The sequence below is a fragment of the Coffea eugenioides genome, chromosome 11 (genome assembly GCF_003713205.1).
Source record: "Coffea eugenioides isolate CCC68of chromosome 11, Ceug_1.0, whole genome shotgun sequence".
Classification (NCBI taxonomy): Eukaryota; Viridiplantae; Streptophyta; class Magnoliopsida; order Gentianales; family Rubiaceae; genus Coffea; species Coffea eugenioides.
Window position 1 is genome coordinate 34,310,919 of NC_040045.1, and position 9,688 is coordinate 34,320,606.

Here is a 9,688-nt window from a genome sequence, read left to right on the forward strand (position 1 = left end):
ACTTGCGAGATATCACTATCCTCTCCTCTAATTACCTAAAATTTAGGAAGAGATTATGATTTTGATTATCTGAACAATAACTAAAGTAGTTAAAGAAATGCAAGAGATGGAAGTATATTTGTGTAATTTTTGCTCTGGGAACTTTGGCTGGGCATTTGAAGCAAAATACAGAACGCATGATGAAGAAATTAGGAAAAGCAAAAGGTTCTTGATAAACTTCCCAGATGTTGTGTAGTTAAACTTTACCATGCTCAGGTGCCAGTTAGAATCTAAGCCTTCAAGGAAAGAGGAGAAATAGGTGGACTCAAAAGTTGAACAAAGATCTCAAAATTACTTGGCTAATATCCCTATCCGTTCAAGTGGATTTTGTTGTCAAATTTTTCAGTCGATAAGGAACTTGAATTTCCATCTCAATTGATATGAGCGGGCAGATCTAATTAATTTGATTAGAATTCCTTAAGAAACTTCTACGGTATATGTTGTCTCTTAACAACTCCTCTTTTGATGAAAGCCACCAAAACTGAAGTTGACATGAAACAGGATTTTGAAATTAATTTGGGTGGAAATATATGGGAAATCTGAAATTGTCTCTTAACATCTTCTGTCGTGCTTGACTTGGTACTGATGAGAGACCTTGAAATCGAATTAGACTCATAAAATATTTGTTAAGATTGGGTTTGAGGTACGGATGGTCAAGGTTCCAAAATATTTAAAGCCTAGGGTGTAAAAATCGAGTCAAGGGAAAAATAAAAAACAAGTCAAGAGTGTAACAATAAACATGTTCATGAATAAAAGCTGAAAATCCAGCGAGAAATACCACCATAAAGAATTTGATATTCATTTTCAAAACCAATTCGCAATAAATTGACTAACTCAGGATCTTATCACATTGAAAAAACTCAAGATCTTATTAATTCGACTAAAATTTTTTCCAAAGCCAATGCCTTAACATCTGCCTTTACACAAGATGTTTTAAAGTTTACTGTTATGTTATTCTATATTTGAAAATCAATTTGTGAAGAAGTTTTCAAAGCCCTTGAAGGACAATTTTCCCAGTTAAAATATTTAATAAGCATGATCAAGCAATGGCAGAGCCAAAGCCTAAAACTAATGGGGACAACTATCTATTATTGGTCAATATAATAGTTGGATTGAGAATCAACTATATTGGTGGTAGCTGGAGTTGTTAAGGTTCAAAACAATTATCTTGGTGGTATGAGCAACTACAAAATGCAAAAATGTCTAATTTCTTATATATTATGTAATTTATTGTATTAATAATTGATAGTTAGCATAAAATGACTAATCTTAAGAAATCTAGTGTGCCCAATAAATTTGTCAAACTATCCAAAGTTATCTAGTGAAATTCTCTTTTATATGTTCCTTGAAAAGTAAAAATTAGAATTAGGAGTTTCACTCATTTATTAGTTAGTTGAATAAACTATTAGTGTATTACAAAATTATATGCATAATTAATGAGTATTAAATTGCAATGCATTCAAATCCAAAAAAAGTTACACAATCACATATCATCCAAGAGTGAGTTGATAAATCAATCAATGATAGGTGTCGAGCCTGTGCAATAATAAATACAAATAAAATACAAATTTTTATATATAGTAGTGAATATGGTCGAATCTACAGGAATTGGAAAAAAATCATTTTTTATAGAGTTCAGAGTATGGGGGATTTTTTTATATAAAAATAAGAATACTTAAATAACTCACATAAAATAAATAAACAAAACTAAATGACAATAAAAAAATTGAAATAATAATAGATAAGTTCTAACCAAAAAATAACTTTGGAAATGGTTCATTCAATTGATCATTGATGCAATAATAATTCCATTTATTAACTGATAAACAAGTTGTAACTGCCAAATAAGTGATGACAGTTAACTTCTCCTTACTGTATTGGTGATTAAGATACAACCGTTAATCACTACCCTAATCGAGAAATAACCTTAGGTACGACCTTAGATTTCAATTTTCCAGTTGTCTTAAGAATTAGAGAAGTCTTGTTCTAACCAAACAAGACGCTATGAGAGTTATTTTAAATTAGCCCATATATTCTTCTGACACAAATCTAATCATGTCAATTATCACTATTTTAAAATAATTAAATAATTATGGATTTAATTGCTCTAATTGGCTTTAAGTTATTAGATTAATTTAAATTTTAGGCCCTAGATATTCAATTAATATAACAAGCATAAAAAATAAAATAAGGAAATATACGAATACCAGTAAATAAAAAAAATACCAATAATTAATTTGATTTTATAATTTTAGATGAACAACATTCTCTGTTATTTCTTGACTAGAATGACGAGTTTAGTTCATCTCTGTTGGAGAAATCGCACTCAAAATTGTCAAACTAATTGCTACGGACATTCTCCAAATATGAGATGAAGTCCAAAGGGAAAGAAAGAAGAAGAACGTTGTTTCTTATTTCTTCTTACGGGAAAAGCCAAAATGTCCCGCGTTAATCAGGCTTTCACCCAAAGAAAAGAATGACCACGATGTTCCTGTTCCTCGAGTTTTCTATTCTTACTAAACTACTCTTCCTAAAAAAACGAAATCCAAATCCCAACAAATTAACAATCTCATCCGAAAAAGAAAAGTCTTTGTAGATAGACAGACTAGTATTCTAGTAGAAATAAAAGACTATCCATTTGGTGAAACATCCGATTCTTGTGACTTCAATTCATTCACAACTGGAGATCACGTGCCAAATCTCGAGCTTCTTGGATGTGCAGAATAATACTTTGACGTGCCTATGCCGAACAGCAAGTCTGGTGAAAATCACGTCTTTAATTTTTTTTTTTTTTGCTTCAAATCCCTACGACCAACGCCAATTGCCAAAAATAAGTAGAATCTATCAATTAATGCAATATTTAATAAAATAAAAGAGGGAGTTAATCATAAAATTAATAACAAAAATGCAACCTATCAACCAAATAAAAGAGTAATGGTATAAGGTAATTCAAATTTAGTAAAAAAAAGAAGAAGAAATGTTCTAAGTGTACATTTCTTTGTTGTTCTTTCCCTATAATTAGCTCTTTTGTCTCTTAATACATTAAATTAATTGGCTATCCCTTCTATATTACTCTCAATCTAATATGGTATTATTTGACTTTTTATACATGTATTATCTTCTTTCTTATTTTTTGGATTTTACTTCACTTGTTTCTTATTATATATGAAATTTTGATTAATTTAAATTTTAGTAAGTACCCCTTATTATTTTATTTGGGGGGGGGGGGGCGCAATACACAAGTTTTGTAATTTGAGGGGGTGCAAATTATTAAACTATAACAGGTTAAAATGATAATAATTTTAAGGTATAAAAGAGAACTTTAAAAATTTGAGGGAGTACCCGTCAAATGTATATAGCTTCGCCAATGTGTTCAACAATCACTTTCTTTAAAGAATTTAACAAAAAAAAAAAAGTAAACAAGAAAGCTCAAGTCCTTCTTATTGATTAACTTGCATCAAGTGTAATGTAAAGTCAACTGCAAAATGGAAGCAAAAAAAAAAAAAAGGATAAATCACTGGTAACCCCTGTGGTTTTGCACAGTATTTCATGAGCCGTAAAAATTTAAAATATGCTCATAATTTCCTGTGATTTTATGTAAAATGCATAGTTAATGGAAATAAATATATCTAATATCATCAGTTGAAATTTCAGTATTACCTTACTTAAGGACAAAAGAGAATAAGGGTCTAATCACTTTGCATAACGTCATAGAAAAACCATGTATATATTCAAAAAACTATGAGCAGTTAAGTGAATATTCTAATTTTACAACACGCGTTTATAAAATGCACTAATTACAGGTCATTTTCATCCATTTTTCACTTTACATGAAACCATAACTTTATGAGAGCCATTTGACAATATGCAAGATGAAAATGGGTTCGGAAATTCTGTTTCCGATAATTGAACACCATTATAGGTACATTTAATATGCATTTCTCTATTCCATCCCTCTAGATCCTCAGACCATTCCGGAAATTGGAATAATATCATACGTACAATATTTTTGCCTATTATTAATACAGGTAAACGAATATATTTTCTAAAAAAAGATTGACTTATTAACATGGAACCTCTTATTACTTGTGCAAAAGGAATGGTATCCCAGGCTTCTGCTATCTCTATCCACGCTTGTTCCTTTCTTTTGTTCTCCTCTTTTTTATCCTTTTCTTTTTTATCTTCCTTTTTTGTTTCTTCATCTGTATACTCCAGAATTTCAAATTTGGCCCCCTTCCCTGTCCAATTTCTAAAAAGAAGTTTAATCAGTACGGATATATCAAAGGAAAAACGAGGAGATTTTTTTATCCTGTCCAAAAAAAGGGGAGAATGCACATTTGCTTGAAAGAGTTCCCAAATAACAATTTTACGTCTTTGAGCGCGCATAGAACCTTTAATTATTCCTCTTCGAAAATCCGACTGTTGCGAATAGCGTATCAAAGCCACTTCGTTTCTTTCATCCGAAGTATCATTATCCTTATTAGGATCGGTATTCTCCTTGTTATCAGTAAAAATCACTACACGTTTGGCTTTTCTTGAGCGAATTTGATGATCAACCGGTACGTTTTCTTGATGCTCTCCTGATTGTTGTTCTAAATCGGTGATTAATTTGTATGACCATCGAGGGACTTTTTTGATAATTTCTTTTATTCCAACAGATTCTTTTTGAATTTTTTGATCAATAGGATAGGTTCGAATAACATTCAATAGAAATTTGAAAATTTTTCTTTCTTTTTCAAAATCTATTTTTTCTTGGTCTTGGTCTGAAAATAAAGAAAGACCTTTCATATTTAAATTCGATTTTTGTTCTATATCAAATTCACCAGCTAACGGTAAAAAATTCCCCATTTCTGTTAATAATTGTTTTTTATCAAACAGATTTGCTTTCTGTTCAAATTCTTGATAATCAATATTAATATCTGGAAGAAGAATACTATGAATTCGATTTATACCAATTGTATCTCTTAAATTGTCTATCGCAGTTTTAGAAGGTGAAAGTATTGTTTTGATTCTTCCGCGATATGCACCTTTTAAGAAAGGATCATACATTTTAGGAAAATATTCATTTTTAGTATCGTCATTACACAATCTAGTTCTTGCTTCGAGTATATCCAGAAAAAGAAATTCCTTGTCTAGGGCTTGAATTCGATTTCTAAACTCATTGTTTAGATTCTTTATTTTTTGTTTATTCGTGTAAACCCAACGTTTGTCAAATTCATTAGAGGAAGATTTTTCTAGTGTGTACAGAGATATCTTTCTTTTTATCATTTCTCCAAAAGTTGCTAAACTGGGCAAGTATGTAAAAGATATTCTTTGTTTCCCATTGCTTTCGGAGATCTGAAAGAAATATTGTGACATTTCTTTAGTAATTTACTAAAAAAAAAAAAGAGTGAACTGTTCTCTGACTGTTTAATAATGAAAGCTGAAAAACCTGTAAGTTGACGTTTTCTCAAAACAATGTTCATTTTTCAACATTAAGTTATGGAGTATTGGCCATAATTGACTATGACTTGGTGTACGTGGAATTTTTCCGGGCACCAAATTTTGTCAACATGCGTTCAAAGCCTCTGGAAAAGTGACTTCTTCAAACTTCAAAGCCTAGCAAATCACTTCAATGTTCAACTACTCTGCATAGTGCAACCTGGACTTTGGTTCTTCTCGTTGGATTCTTAATTCAATATTGGACTTATACGTAAATAATGATGTATTGCAAATTATCAAATAAGATTAAATCCAATTAAAATGATCAATTATGATTTGGATTTTAATGTATCTAATAGGATGTGGGTTTTTAATGTGTAGAAAATTAAAGGTAATTTCTATTTTTATGATAGTTGAAATAGGAATTCAAAAGATAACAAAAAAGTTATCTATAAATAGGGTTATGGTTCCCAAATAACACATATTCTTATTGTCGCATTTTCTAGTATCACAAAATAGTTCTTTCCTGATATCCCATCGTCAGGAAAGATACCAAAAAGAAATCAAAGGACTCTCCCAAGAGATTAGCAAATACGTGTTGATCTGGAAAACCACTCCAAATCTCTAGAGATTCAAGTACCAGTTTGTCAACATGAATTCAGGTACGCTTTCGCATTTATATTACAGTTGTATTCAAATATCTGATATTGGAATACTGAAAATTCCTACAAGTGATATCAGAGCAACCAAAATCAAATTTTGAATCGTTAAGTTTGAAATACATGATTTGTAGTCTTTGAAAGTTTATTTTAAAGATTATAAATTATGAGTGGTCTACTCTTGTGTCATTTGTATTAGATCTACTAGATCTAATATTTTCAAACTTTGTTTTTTGGCCGCATGAATCCAGATTAAATTCATGTGGTGTTTGTGAAGAAAAGGTTAATATAAATCATGTATTGTGGGTTTCTAGACTTTTCAGACCTTATTCATGGCCAACAAATATATGTTTCATGTTTCGGCTTCTGTTTCGACTTTTCACATGATTGTTATGATGTCAGTCACATTAATTCATTGTTTTGGTTTCATAGAATTCAGTGGGTCCCATTTTGATCAAACTTTAGTTGGCAGACATGGGATTTCTTTTGGTTTCCTTATTCTTAAGGATTAAAATTGACAAGAAAACATTGTGGGTTTCAATGTTCTGTCCATGAGATTATTTAATAGGAAAATTATGGTTACAAAGTATGATGCAGTCCAATAGTTGTTTCTCGTGCAAACAACTTGGATGGAAAATTTTCTTGTTTTGGTTCAATGTTTTCCAATAGTGTGGCTGCATCTTCATGTTGAATGTCATGCAAGAACCGAATAGAAGGCAATCATTTTGCGTCTATTTAATTTTCTTGACAGGTTGTCAGTCTGTGCAATAATAAAAATCTGCTCAATTAAAGTTAATTTTTGTAAATAGTGGTAAGTAGGGTCGAATCCACAGGGACTGGGTGTAACTGTTTCTTCTCAAATTCACAGTAACAAAGGGGGTGTTTTTGTGTAGAAGGTGACAATCAAAGAAATTCAAATAAAATCTAAGAAACTACTAAAAAATTAAATAACTAATTACTAAAATCAAATGGGTGATAATTAAGGATCTAACCAAGAAATAACTTCAGCAATGGTTCACCTAATTGATCATCGATGCAAAGCCAATTCCAATTATTTATCAATAAATAGGTTATAACTGACAAACAAGCGATGACAGTCAACCCCTCCTTACTGTGTCGGTGATTAAGGTACGCTCGTTAATCACTGCTCTAATTGAGAAATAATTTTAGGTACGCCCGTAAGATTTAATTCCCCAATTGCCTTACGTATTAGAGGAGCCCTATTCTAACCAAATAACACACTACCAGGGTTATTTTAGGTTAGCCCGCGTATTCCCCTGACACAAACTCAATCATGCCAGTTATCACTATTTTGAGACAATTAAACAATTACGGATTTAACGTCCCAATTGACACTAGATTATCAAATTAACTAATTATCCGAATCCAAGACAATTAATTAATTAAACAATCATAAGCACTGTAACCAGGGAATATGCGAATACCAATAAATAAAAGAAAAAGGTAAAATTAAATCGATCTCACAATTTTAGACGAGCCAAAGCATCCGTTGCTCCTTAACTAGAAGAAGGGGTTTAGCTCATTATTGATGAAAAAATCCCATGCAAGACTGCATAAATAGTTGTGACGTACATTCTCCCAATTAGGGAGGAAGAAACGGTGGAAAACCGAATAATGGAAGAAAAGACTACTCTGTCAAAAAAGATGATGACCCATTCTTTCTACCCTAAGTGTAACATACGTGGACTCAAACCCACTAAAGGACGAAATTGTCCAAAGCCCAAGAGAAGTCTTCTACTACTCCCCGTACCTATTGAATTACTAATCTATTCTAATGCTTGGCTCTTATGTGCGGCGGCCCACCAGGAGAGAAACGACTCCAGCCTTTTGTGCTTCTTTTTGACTGTTGTCTTCTACAAATTACTAAAAAGGACTTGTGTCTCCTTGTTCCAAAAATACCCTTGAAGACCTTCTATTTGAATTCTTTCCCGATGACTGTCAAATTGGCTTTGATTGTGATATTTTTGTTCTACTCCCTGAAATAAATGTAAATTACAAAAAGTGAATAGAATCTAATAATTAATCAACATCAGATCAACATCAGATCAGGTAATAGGGAAAATTAATAATAAAATAAATAATGAAATTGTAACCGATCAATTCCCCCCACATCTAAACCACGCTTGTTCTCAATCATGAGAACAACAAACAAACACCAATATTTGATAGTGCCTATTGCTCTATCCACCAAATTGGCAAGATACCAAGAAAAATAATAATCAAGCATCAATGGTCAAGTCCAAGAAACATCACTCCGGTTAGCTTCTAAACCATAAACTCTTCCAATTTCAAGTTAACTAATCAAAGAAAAAGGAGTGGTCGGTCAACATTTATCAGCGAATGGTCCAACTATTAACCAAAATCTCAACATTAAATCCATAAATCGGCAAGCTGACTTTTATCACACATTAACACAACCATCACTTTTTTTTCATATTTTTCCCTTTTTTTTTCTTTTTTTTTCAATAGTAACACAAGACTTAGTCTTATAGCCATGGGAACCTTTTGACGCGAACTCTGACATTTGTCAGATGAAAGAGCTCGGTTACTCAGTTTCTATCGCCACGTGACCACGTACTCATAGCATTTACTACTTTTTGATGCGAGAATCGACACTTTAGGTGAAGATTCCCGGTTACTCGGTAGTAGCAACTAGCGGAGCACAGTCAACTCTTATTTATACCCATATAGCACGATAACTAAAAATAACACAAATGTAACAGCAGCCAGCCTCAAATTTTCAAACATGGAGAACTAAAGTTAATAACCGGACTAATTCACATGAAAAAGCCAACAATTGTTCCCTATGCCTAGAATAGTTGACCAAAAAGTAAAAGAGTCAAGCAATTACTGATATTCACCAAAGAGAAGTCCCTGAACTAAACCACATTAACTTGATACCCTTTTATTATTAAAACTTGGCAATAGCAGAATTAGAGACAACAATCCAACATCAAACTTTGGTATTCATTAAAAAAAAAGTAAACGAAGAATAGACAAATAACAAACTAAAAATAAAAGAAGAACATCTGAAAACTAAAAACTAGAAAAAACTAGCACAGCTGTCCCCCCCCCACACCTAGATCCTACATTGTCCTCAATGGAGGGATTAAAGCAATTAAAGCGAAGAGGACAATGAAACTTCCCTCTTGAGTGGCTACGGGGTAGACGGGGACGGTGGAGGGAAACCGATGTAGTGGAAGTACGCGCTCAAGTTCTGAGACATCATAATTCAATTCAACCAGCAAATGCAAGACTTTGTACACCCAAAATCTCAACAAATGGCTCCAGTTGGCCAGTTAATGCCTTAACTCAGAATCAGCAATTTCAACAATGACAGCTTAGATATTTGACAATAATAACTCAGCCAACCAAATAGCGGTACCCAATTGAGGTCCAATTACCCCACTAGTACCACTGGTGCAAATCACAATCCAAAACCAAAGAAATTGCTAGAGCAGAGCAAAGCAGTAGTAGAGCAATAGCGCCAAGTCTGTAGTCACCCACCATCAAAGAAAGAATACCCAAAGAAAAATACCAACAAGATA